The sequence below is a fragment of the Toxorhynchites rutilus genome, chromosome 1 (assembly GCF_029784135.1).
Source record: "Toxorhynchites rutilus septentrionalis strain SRP chromosome 1, ASM2978413v1, whole genome shotgun sequence".
Classification (NCBI taxonomy): domain Eukaryota; kingdom Metazoa; phylum Arthropoda; class Insecta; order Diptera; family Culicidae; genus Toxorhynchites; species Toxorhynchites rutilus.
The window spans coordinates 200670972-200680733 of record NC_073744.1 but is presented as its reverse complement, the minus strand read 5'-3'; the positions used below and the strand labels follow the sequence as shown (position 1 = coordinate 200680733).

General features: G+C 39.7%; 1 protein-coding gene across 2 annotated transcripts in view; it reads right to left on the bottom strand.

Moving 5' to 3' along the window:
* Positions 1 to 9346, bottom strand: part of LOC129762945 (uncharacterized) — a 169943-nt gene extending 160597 nt beyond the window's left edge. For both annotated transcript variants that reach the window (XR_008740758.1, XR_008740756.1), the window contains exon 1: positions 8477 to 9346. The gene's annotated coding sequence lies outside the window, so the exon portion shown is untranslated. The remainder of the gene's footprint in view (positions 1 to 8476) is intronic.
* Between the last annotated feature and the right edge of the window lie 416 nt (positions 9347 to 9762).

Here is a 9762-nt window from a genome sequence, read left to right as displayed (position 1 = left end):
AAAGGGACACGAAGATTGCTTCAGAGCGAAATGGCGGTACTAAAAGAGAACATGCACAAACGGAAACGGAAACGGAAAAAAATACAACGTCAACGCTCAACGTTTAACGGTCAACGCTTAACGCTTATAGCTCAATGCTCAGCGATCAACGGTCAACACGCAAACACAAACGTCCACACACAGATCGAAAATACATTTCTTCAATTTTGTTCATTAAAAAATCAAATTGCATTGCGCTTATATTACATTTCATGTTCAGTGTTATTTTTTATTCATAAAATACAAAAAGTCATTCAAGTAAACCGATTGAAAGTTTAGAAGATAAAAACTCAATGGAGTCATCCTTATTTTTTTGCTCTGCTGTTGGAACCTGTGACGTGAATTTTTTTCAATTCTGATTGTAATCTTGAATCGACTGATCTATAAGCATTAACTTGATTAGTAGCCGCAGTTATTCTCAACAAACATTTTGTTTTAAATTTCGTACATAAATTGGAGCCTACCCGAATTACAATTTTCACTGTAATTTTTTATAGGGACGTTTTCTATACATTCTAACCTGTTTGATCTGTTTGACGATGTTTTTCGCAAAATAAATGAAATAGAAAATTGAATTAGAAACAAACAATGAAAAATTTTAATTATTTATCCAACTAAAAATTTAATTTGATGGCTAGTGTTCAATGAACAATTTCGGGAAAGCGTAGATATAATCAAATTAATTAAATTGATTAGATGTCAATACTTTGCGAGTTGTAGCTTCGCAAGCAAAATAACACTAACAATCGATTATACACGAAATTCTATATGAAAAACAGTGTTAAAATAATTATCTTGTGACTAGCCGTTCTTGAGATGTATTTGTATGATAAAAGTAACATTCTATGCGATGGATGTCATGTTTGTGGCATTTTTACACAATTTTACAACTTAGTTATAACGTTATATTATTTATTTTATACAAACAGTCATCAAAACTGACAGCATTCCGTTCAATATTCAACAAAATTCCGTAAGTCGACAATCCTAAAGGAAATTAATTAATTCCTCTTGTATCATATGTAGTGTGTTGAGAATCTTTTAGAGCGTGATAGATGATTATATTTGATGATCAAATCGAACTAGGCATATGGATGAACTTTTATAGTTTTTTTTTTTTTGGACAACATGTGGGTTCAACAGGACAGCGCTACAAGCCACACAGCGAATTTAACAATTGATTTATTTAAAACCAAGTTTGGTGAGCGTGTTATCTCGCGGAATGGCCCAGTCAATTGGCCGCCTCGGTTAGACGATTTCCTGTGGGGCTACGTCAAGTCTAGGGTCTATGCCAACAAGCCAGCAACGATTGATGAACTTCGCACGAATACCAAACGTGAAATTGCAGCAGTATCGGCCGATTTATGCTTGAAAACCGTCGAAAATTGGGTTCAGTGTCTGGACTTCTGCAAGCGTGTCGGTGGCGGCCATGCAAAAGAAATCGAGTTTCATACATAATGGCATCAAATGTACTTTCACACGAATAGAGAATTTCATTGATATCCAAAACCTTTTTATTTGAAAAAACTTTTGAAGCACTCTTGTTGAAAACCCCTCTACATATACAGAGGTACCTTGAAGATACCTGACTTGATGTACAATCTAAACTTAACGTAAACAAGTTAATTTTTTTGTACCCATGACGTCCGGTTGAATCAACGAGGTGTATTTGTGTTCTTTGAATTTCAATTTTATTTTGAAAAAATTGAAAAAAAATCTGTTTTTGATTGTGCAACACGAATATATGTTAAAAGTTTGTGTTAAGATAAAAAACGATTTTTAATATCGCTACGTTTCTTATTAACCCACACGCTTTCAAATGTTGTTCAACGAAACTCCTAAAAATATATTTTTACCATAATGATGTATTTGGAAAAGTTGTTAAAAATAAAATAAAAAAGACAATAAATTAGAATTTTCTTTAAATATCTCGAGAATGGCTGCATTTAGAAGGAGATTCACTATGAGCTTTTCTGTTTTGAATCATACCATCATAATTTGTGGCTAAAAATTATTGTTAACATACAAAAATTCTAAATTTCGAAAATTCCACAAACTTCGTCAAAAATAGTTTTACCATCTCGGAATAATTTTTGGAATTTTCTACATGGAAAAATTAAGAAAAAGATTAGACATTGCAAATTAAAGTTTTTTTTAAACGGTTTTATTTAGTTTGCCCTGTAATCTGTTTGTATGTGTGTATGTTTGTAACATGTTTGTCTGTAGCGCTTTACCACATTAATAGAAATATGACCCCCTTCCTGTTGACCGATTGATCTGAAATTCGGAACACACCTTTATCGCTGTAGTCATTATAAAACTGCGTATTTCATGATCTTGAAAATCCAAGATGGCGGCCGCTACAAAATGGCGGATCACATATTTTATCAAAACCTCATCAATATGGGTTTTCCAAAACCCCGTCAATATGGGTATCAAATGAAAGGGCTTAACTAGTAGAATACGGTTATTTAAGAAAAATACAAATCCAAGATGGCTGCCACTAAAAAATGGCGGACTACATATTTTCTCAAAACTTCATTAATATGGGTATTAAATGAAACGGCTTGACTAGTAGAACACTGTTGTTTATGAAAAATGCAAATCCAAGATGGCTGCCACTACAAATTGGCGGACTACATATTATGTCAAAACCCCGTTAATATGGGTATCAAATAAAAGGGCTTGACTAGTAGAACACTGTTATTCATGAAAAATGCAAATCCCAGCTGGCTGCCACTACAAAATGGCGGACTACATATTTTCTCAAAACGCTATTATTATGGATATCACATGAAAGGGCTTGACTAGTAGAACACGGTTATTTATGAAAAATGCAAATCCATCAAAATCCTACCAAATGGCGGACTACATATTATGTCAAAACCCCATTAATATGGGTGTTTATTCGATAGTTCGAGAGCAGAGGCTCTGGTTGGATGGTGCACCGTTTCACTGGGAGAAACGAGCCTTGGACGCAATAACTTGCAAATTTCTCAGCGGAAACACTCTTGAGAATCAGCTTGAGCACAAAGAATAACACTATGCGACAGGTTTACAGCATAAAAACATCCGATGTTCTTTATTTCACGTTGCGACCGGATTCTGAATCGATTACTTACATATTATGGAGGAAAAACACGTTTGAACACGTTTGGTTTGTATCTTGCATCTGCGTTTGTAAGTCTCTTGCATCTGCTGCGGTTTTGCTTCTCTCTTAGCTCTATTTGTTGCACACTCTTTGACGGATGGAAAAATACTGCCCTGCTTCTCGCTGCTGGTCCGCTATGCTCGCTGACAGCAAATCACAAAGGGTGGAGGGGATGAATTTGCGACGCAATATTCCTCTCTTCTCTTCAGGGACTGAACATACTCCCCGACCGGAAGATGCTGTGTTGATGGCACCTGCACTTGCATTTCGTTAAATCCGGAGGATCTCTGGATTCCTTAAGCTCGTGGTGATATACGAGCGGGCGTTGTTCGTTGTAATGCACCTCTGGTTGATGATCAGGTATATCCAAAATATATATTTTTATTAAGGCTCATATGGCGTCAGCCTAACGGGGCCGGGAGTTCAACTATACTATCAGGTATAGTTTTCAGCATTAAAAATCTCTGAGGAGCTATAAAGCGCTTGGTGACATCATCTTCCAATTTCAATGGGAATTGGATTCCAGGTCGGTCACTTGCTTTGCGGCCACGAATGTTCGATGATTGTCTCTGGCACTTGTTGTTCTTGGTAGATGGAAAATATTTTTCAAACTTCACGGCACGTGATCCAGTGAGATCGAGGATAGCAGTGTGTGCTTTCAACACTCCATCGGAGTTTGGATCTAGAGTGAATTTTCCTCCTACTAACCATCCTAGATGAGAGTCACGAAGGCTCGGTAGATCATCGGAAAGCTTCAAAATTCCCGGCTTTATCAGTTCGTAGAAATATTCCATGCCAATTAACATGTCAATTTTACCGGGCTAACGTGAAACCTGGAGGAATTTCCCAAGTCTGAGCAGGTATCTGTGCACTTGGAATATGACCAGTTATTGTTGGTGTGATGAGACAATCGAGGGTAAACGCCCAATCGCTGCATCTCGAACGAACATGAACTACACTCTTGTGTTTTACGAGAGATCTAACACTGCTGATGCCTGTTATGGGAATGTTGACTTCTTCCATATTTAGATTCAACTCATTTGCAAAGAATTTGGAGATGAAATTAACCTGTGATCCGCAATCCAGTAGGGCTCTACAAGAATGTGGCTTTTGATATTGATCTAGCACATTGACCACAGCGGTTAGTAGAAGAACCTGAGTGGTTGACTTCGATGGTATGGAATGAGCTGTCGTCACCGATGGTTGGTTATTCGACGTACTCTCTATCGCTGTGTTCAAAGTTTCTGAAACTGGAGATGAAGTGGACGATATTTCACGGGATCTCCTCAATGGCTCGGCATTTTGATTGTAGTGCAACAAGCTGTGATGCCTTCGTTGACACTTGGGACACGATTTCGATGATTGGCAGTCAATCACACAATGACCACGTCTCAAACAGTTGAAACAAACGTTTTTCTGCTGCACCATTGCGTTACGTTCACTTACTGTCAATTGATTAAATTCTGGACACTTGAAGTTAGGATGGTTTCTTTCACAAAACTAGCAATGTAAACCTGTGGATGTTTCAGCTGCGTTGATCCTTTGGACATTTCGGATTGCAGTGGGAAGTGGTCTCATGATCGATAGTGTTTGCTCGTTCTCTATATAGCTGGCTGCTATATGGCATCTCTCCAGGATTGAGGCACGCTCCTTCAAAAAGCTGATGGATTCACGATAGGATGGAAGTTCACCTCGTTTCACTGTGGTTTCCCAATGCTTCCTTGTTTCTTCGTCCAGGGCTTGTGTGAGGAGATGGATCACCATTTGTTCCGAAATTCCAGATAGATCTTGGCCTAAGAACTTCAAATTTTCGACGTGACTGGATACACCTTCTACTAAAGCTCTCAACTCATTATGACTTTCTTTGGACAAACGCTGAACACCTAATAAGCCATCAATGTGAATGACAATCATTCTCCTTTTGTCTTCAAAACGTTCCTCTAAGATTTTCCAGGCTTGTTCATAGTTACCGTCACTAATGGTTCTGGCATCTATTAAACCAGCAGCATCTCCTATCAGCGCCTTCTCCAGGTGGTACAATTTTATTCGCGGCGGTTCGTTGGATCGGTCCACAACATCACGAAACATCACCTTAAATTTTTCCCACTGGGTGTAACTACCATCAAACGTCGGTATGGCACGTGGAAGTGGCTGGTGGATGACGAGCGGTCGCTGATTGAGTGTTGCTGGTGTTGGTACTGCAATAGAGAAATTCTCTAAACACTCCTCGAGGAAGACACAAAGTTCGTCGTGTAACGCCTCAAATTCGAAATACTCATTATCCTGTTCTTCTCGTTTCTCTGGGACAACACGGTTCATAATTTGTTGATGATGATCATTATACTCCTTATAAGTAGCTTCTACTTTTCTTCGATACACTTTCACTTGCGGTAGAGTAATCTCGATATCGTTTTCTTCAGATTGCTGGATGGAATTTCGCAATCTTGTCAACTTGGCTTTCGATACACCCCGCAGGTGTATTAATACACTCAGATCGTCTGAATCAGCACGATTTACAACACACGTGCTGGATTTTTTGGTTGGTGTTCGCTCCAGGGACATTTTCACTTCACTTTCTTCACCAATATTCTGCTACAAAATTCACAGATTTGGATCGATGTCGATAACCTTCTTTAAAAGTTCTTTTTTAGTTCCCAATCACACATTCACACTTTGCCTCGATAAGCGATCGCTTCGCCTTTTCGTTTTCACACTTCCCCCGCAAGCGCATATGCGGCGGATCCGGTTCGAAGGACCAATGTTTATTCGATAGTTCGAGAGCGGAGGCTCTGGTTGGATGGTGCACCGTTTCACTGGGAGAAACGAGCCTTGGACGCGATATCTTGCAAATTTCTCAGCGGAAACACTCTTGAGAATCAGCTTGAGCACAAAGAATAACACTATGCGACAGGTTTACAGCATAAAAACATCCGATGTTCTTTATTTCACGTTGCGACCGGATTCTGAATCGATTACTTACATATTATGGAGGAAAAACACGTTTGAACACGTTTGGTTTGTATCTTGCATCTGCGTTTGTAAGTCTCTTGCATCTGCTGCGGTTTTGCTTCTCTCTTAGCTCTATTTGTTGCACACTCTTTGACGGATGGAAAAATACCGTCCTGCTTCTCGCTGCTGGTCCGCTATGCTCGCTGACAGGAAATCACAAAGGGTGGAGGGGATGAATTTGCGACGCAATATTCCTCTCTTCTCTTCAGGGACTGAACAATGGGTATCAAATGAAAGGGCTGGACTAGTAGAACACAGTTGTTTGTGAAAAATGCAAATCTATGATGGCTGCCACTATCAAATGGCGGGCTGCATATTTTCTCAAAACCCGATTAATATGGGTATAAAATGAAAGGACTTGAACAGTAGATCACAGTAGATCATGAAAAGTCTAAATCCAAGATAGCCGCAATCACAAAATAGCAAATTACTTTATTAAACTGTTTTATTTAGCTTGAACTGTTCGTATGTATGTTTGTATGTCTATAGGGTTGTCCCACATTAATAGAAATTTGACAATCAGGAACAGACCGAATTTATAAAATACCTTTATCTGTGCTATCATTTTAAAATTGCTTATCTTGAAAAATCCAATTTGGCCGCCGCTATAAAATTGCTGATTCCATACCATCTCAAAAAAAGGTTGAATGAGATATGTGTATCAAACGAACGAACTTGACTTGGGGAACACACTATGTATTTTCTGCAATCCACTCAATATCGGTATCAAATGAATTTTTTTTACTGCTAGAGTACAGTACAATGGTTTTATTGTAGAGAAATATACTAATGAAACTGATAATGTACTAAAAACTAGAAAATAAAATAAGTAAAAAAAACTTTTTAAGCTAAACGGTTTAATTGTGAATCAACATAATAATGTACTAAAAGCTAGAAAATAATTAGGCAAGTAGCAGTTAGCAGTTATCACACCTCCCCTTCATTAGTCTAGGGCATTGATAAGACTAAAATAAAATCGTGGGGCACGTTGGTTCAGAATTGCGCTATAATTTCAGTGCTTTGAAATTATTTTATCAAGTTTTCATTAGTTTCATTAGTTATTCCACCTATAAACATCACTTTTAGTATTCTATCATAATTTAAATAATCAACAGATTCTGAAGAATGATTCATGAAGTGTTTATGAGAGGTTCTGTAACGAATTGAAGTCAAAGAAACATGGGAGGTCTTGAAAATATGTGGAAGACCTTACAGTGTCGGTTTACCCTGATTTCCCCTATAAACTTTTGGGAGGGTTCGCTGGCTACCTTTCGCAAATGATAAATCTTACCGAAATGCACTTCACATCTTAAATGGCACACATCATTTAGCGGGATCGATTTTTTTTTCATTTGTGCACATACCTTTCGGTTTGTAATTATCGCGGATTGATTGGGCGCACAGAAAGGCCTAATTGAAGTCGTCGTGTGCTCTGTGGCATGATTCGCCTCGAGCACCTTCTCGTGGTTCGGTTCATTATGTTTACTTTAGTGACACGCTTGCAGAGTTTCGGCCAGCGAATGGAAATGTAGAGCGTGAGATAATTGCTGCATTGCTTGTTGTGTATGCAGACGTGTGTACACACAAACGGAAGAATGGTAATAAATTGAACAAGCAACAACAACCGAAAAAAAATCGAATCGAATGACTGAAAATAGGTGGAAGATTTTTTTTTCGGCGTGTTACGAAAGGGTTTCCCTTTTACTCTTCCTCTCTTCCGCTGAATGCCATCGCCCATTGCCAGTCGATTCAGATGATGGTTATGATTTCGTTATATCGAGGTGTGAGAACGGGAAAAAAAGATACGGTGAATTATGACTCGGTTGGGAAATGGTTGGGTTCGCTCTAGTTAGGACGATTGCCGATGGCATCGGGGCGCGTGAGCCGCGTTTCCGGCAACCCGTGTAGGCGACCTTTTCGAGCAGAGATATTCTTAGGTTTTGCTTGCTTCACATCTGATTTGGCTCGATTACGAAAATGATGTCATTTCGTTATTCGAAAGCAGGTTGATCGAAAGATACTTTGTCTTATTAAAGTCTCTTTCTCATTCATTTCGCAATCGATCATTCCACCGATGTGAAGTGACACTCCATATTCTCAAGGAAACAAGTTCATCGTCCCAAAAAAAAAGAGAACCATTCGTTACCACAGCAATCCGGCGAGGAAGTAAACCATTCCTCAGAAACAGGGGGCCGATTGCGCAGCACATGCCCACACTCCCCAAATTAGGTCAGAACCAATCGAACTTTTTTTTCTTTCACCCCTTGGAGTGCATACCTTTTTCGGTGATGAAGTTTGCCCCCACAAGGCAATCTACGCGTCCACTACTGCATCAATTCCTTCTCCACTTGTGGTCCTCGTTGGAGACTCGTGCGCGGGTGGCTACGATATTACTGCGGTCCTTCCGTATTCCTTTTGTGTAACTGCGACTGCAAACTGTTTTGCTGCTGCTGCACAACCGCACAAAGTTGCAGCGCTCACACAAACCTTCTCTCCCTTGGGGGGGAAGGAACAAAATCGAATCAATTAGGCGGAATCAATATATCAACCCGCGATGTGTTGTGTTTCGTTGGCATAAGACGCACAGAGAAACAATACGTTTCTTCTCCTTCACCTTATTTTTTTTTTCTCGATCTTGTGCACTTCTCACACTTCAACCACTTTGCGATTGCAAAATAGCAGGCGCTGAGTTGCTGCTGCTGCTGCTGCTGCCATCATGGCTCTATTTAATTTGCATTTTCGCCTTCACTCAGATACTTTTCTTCCCGTTTTTCTCGACACACTCGAAGCACCCAGCGAAGCACAATATAGCATTGGGACTATCCCCGCACATTCACCCGCACTCCGAAGGAAACCACCAGAACCACCAAATTGAAGAATTGATTTTCCACTCCCACTGTTTCAGGAATTCGGAAGGAATTTTCGCTCTTTCACGCCCGATTTCGGGACATTCCCGAGCGCCCTATTGCAGTTTGCGGCCAGCACACTCGCACTTGCACTCTCGCGGATTCGAATCGATATCGCGGTGGCCTCTCGTTAATAATCCTCCGCGTAAACGGATGGCAAGAAAAACGACCGAATTTTCCCGTGAAAACGGTTCACTCGCGCGACGAAAGACAGATGGTTGCGGAGTGTATCACTACTTGTTTATCGATTGACTTTGCTGATTTTTTTTTTCGTTTCTCCCTTCCTTTTGGCTTCACGGATCGTACCGAGAGTGAGAGAGCCAATATAACTGTTTCATTTGTGCACCAGCGCAGCAAGCAGTGGAACAGAGAAGGAGAATGGAAGCTGACAGCTGAGCTTTGGCATGAATGGCGATTGATAACTTGAATTGCTATCCAGCTGCTTTCTTGGAAGCGTTCAACAGGGTGTCGAATTTCCGGGAATGTGATTATGCAAAATTAATTTTATTTCCTTGCATAATCATTTGAAAACTATTATTTTATTTTAAAGAGAACAAGTTGGCCCGTTCGTTCTTATTGACTTCAAAAATTTAACATTCGAACCAAAAAGAAAAAAAAGCGAACGGAATAATTGAAGTATTGTTCTGTTTATTACGC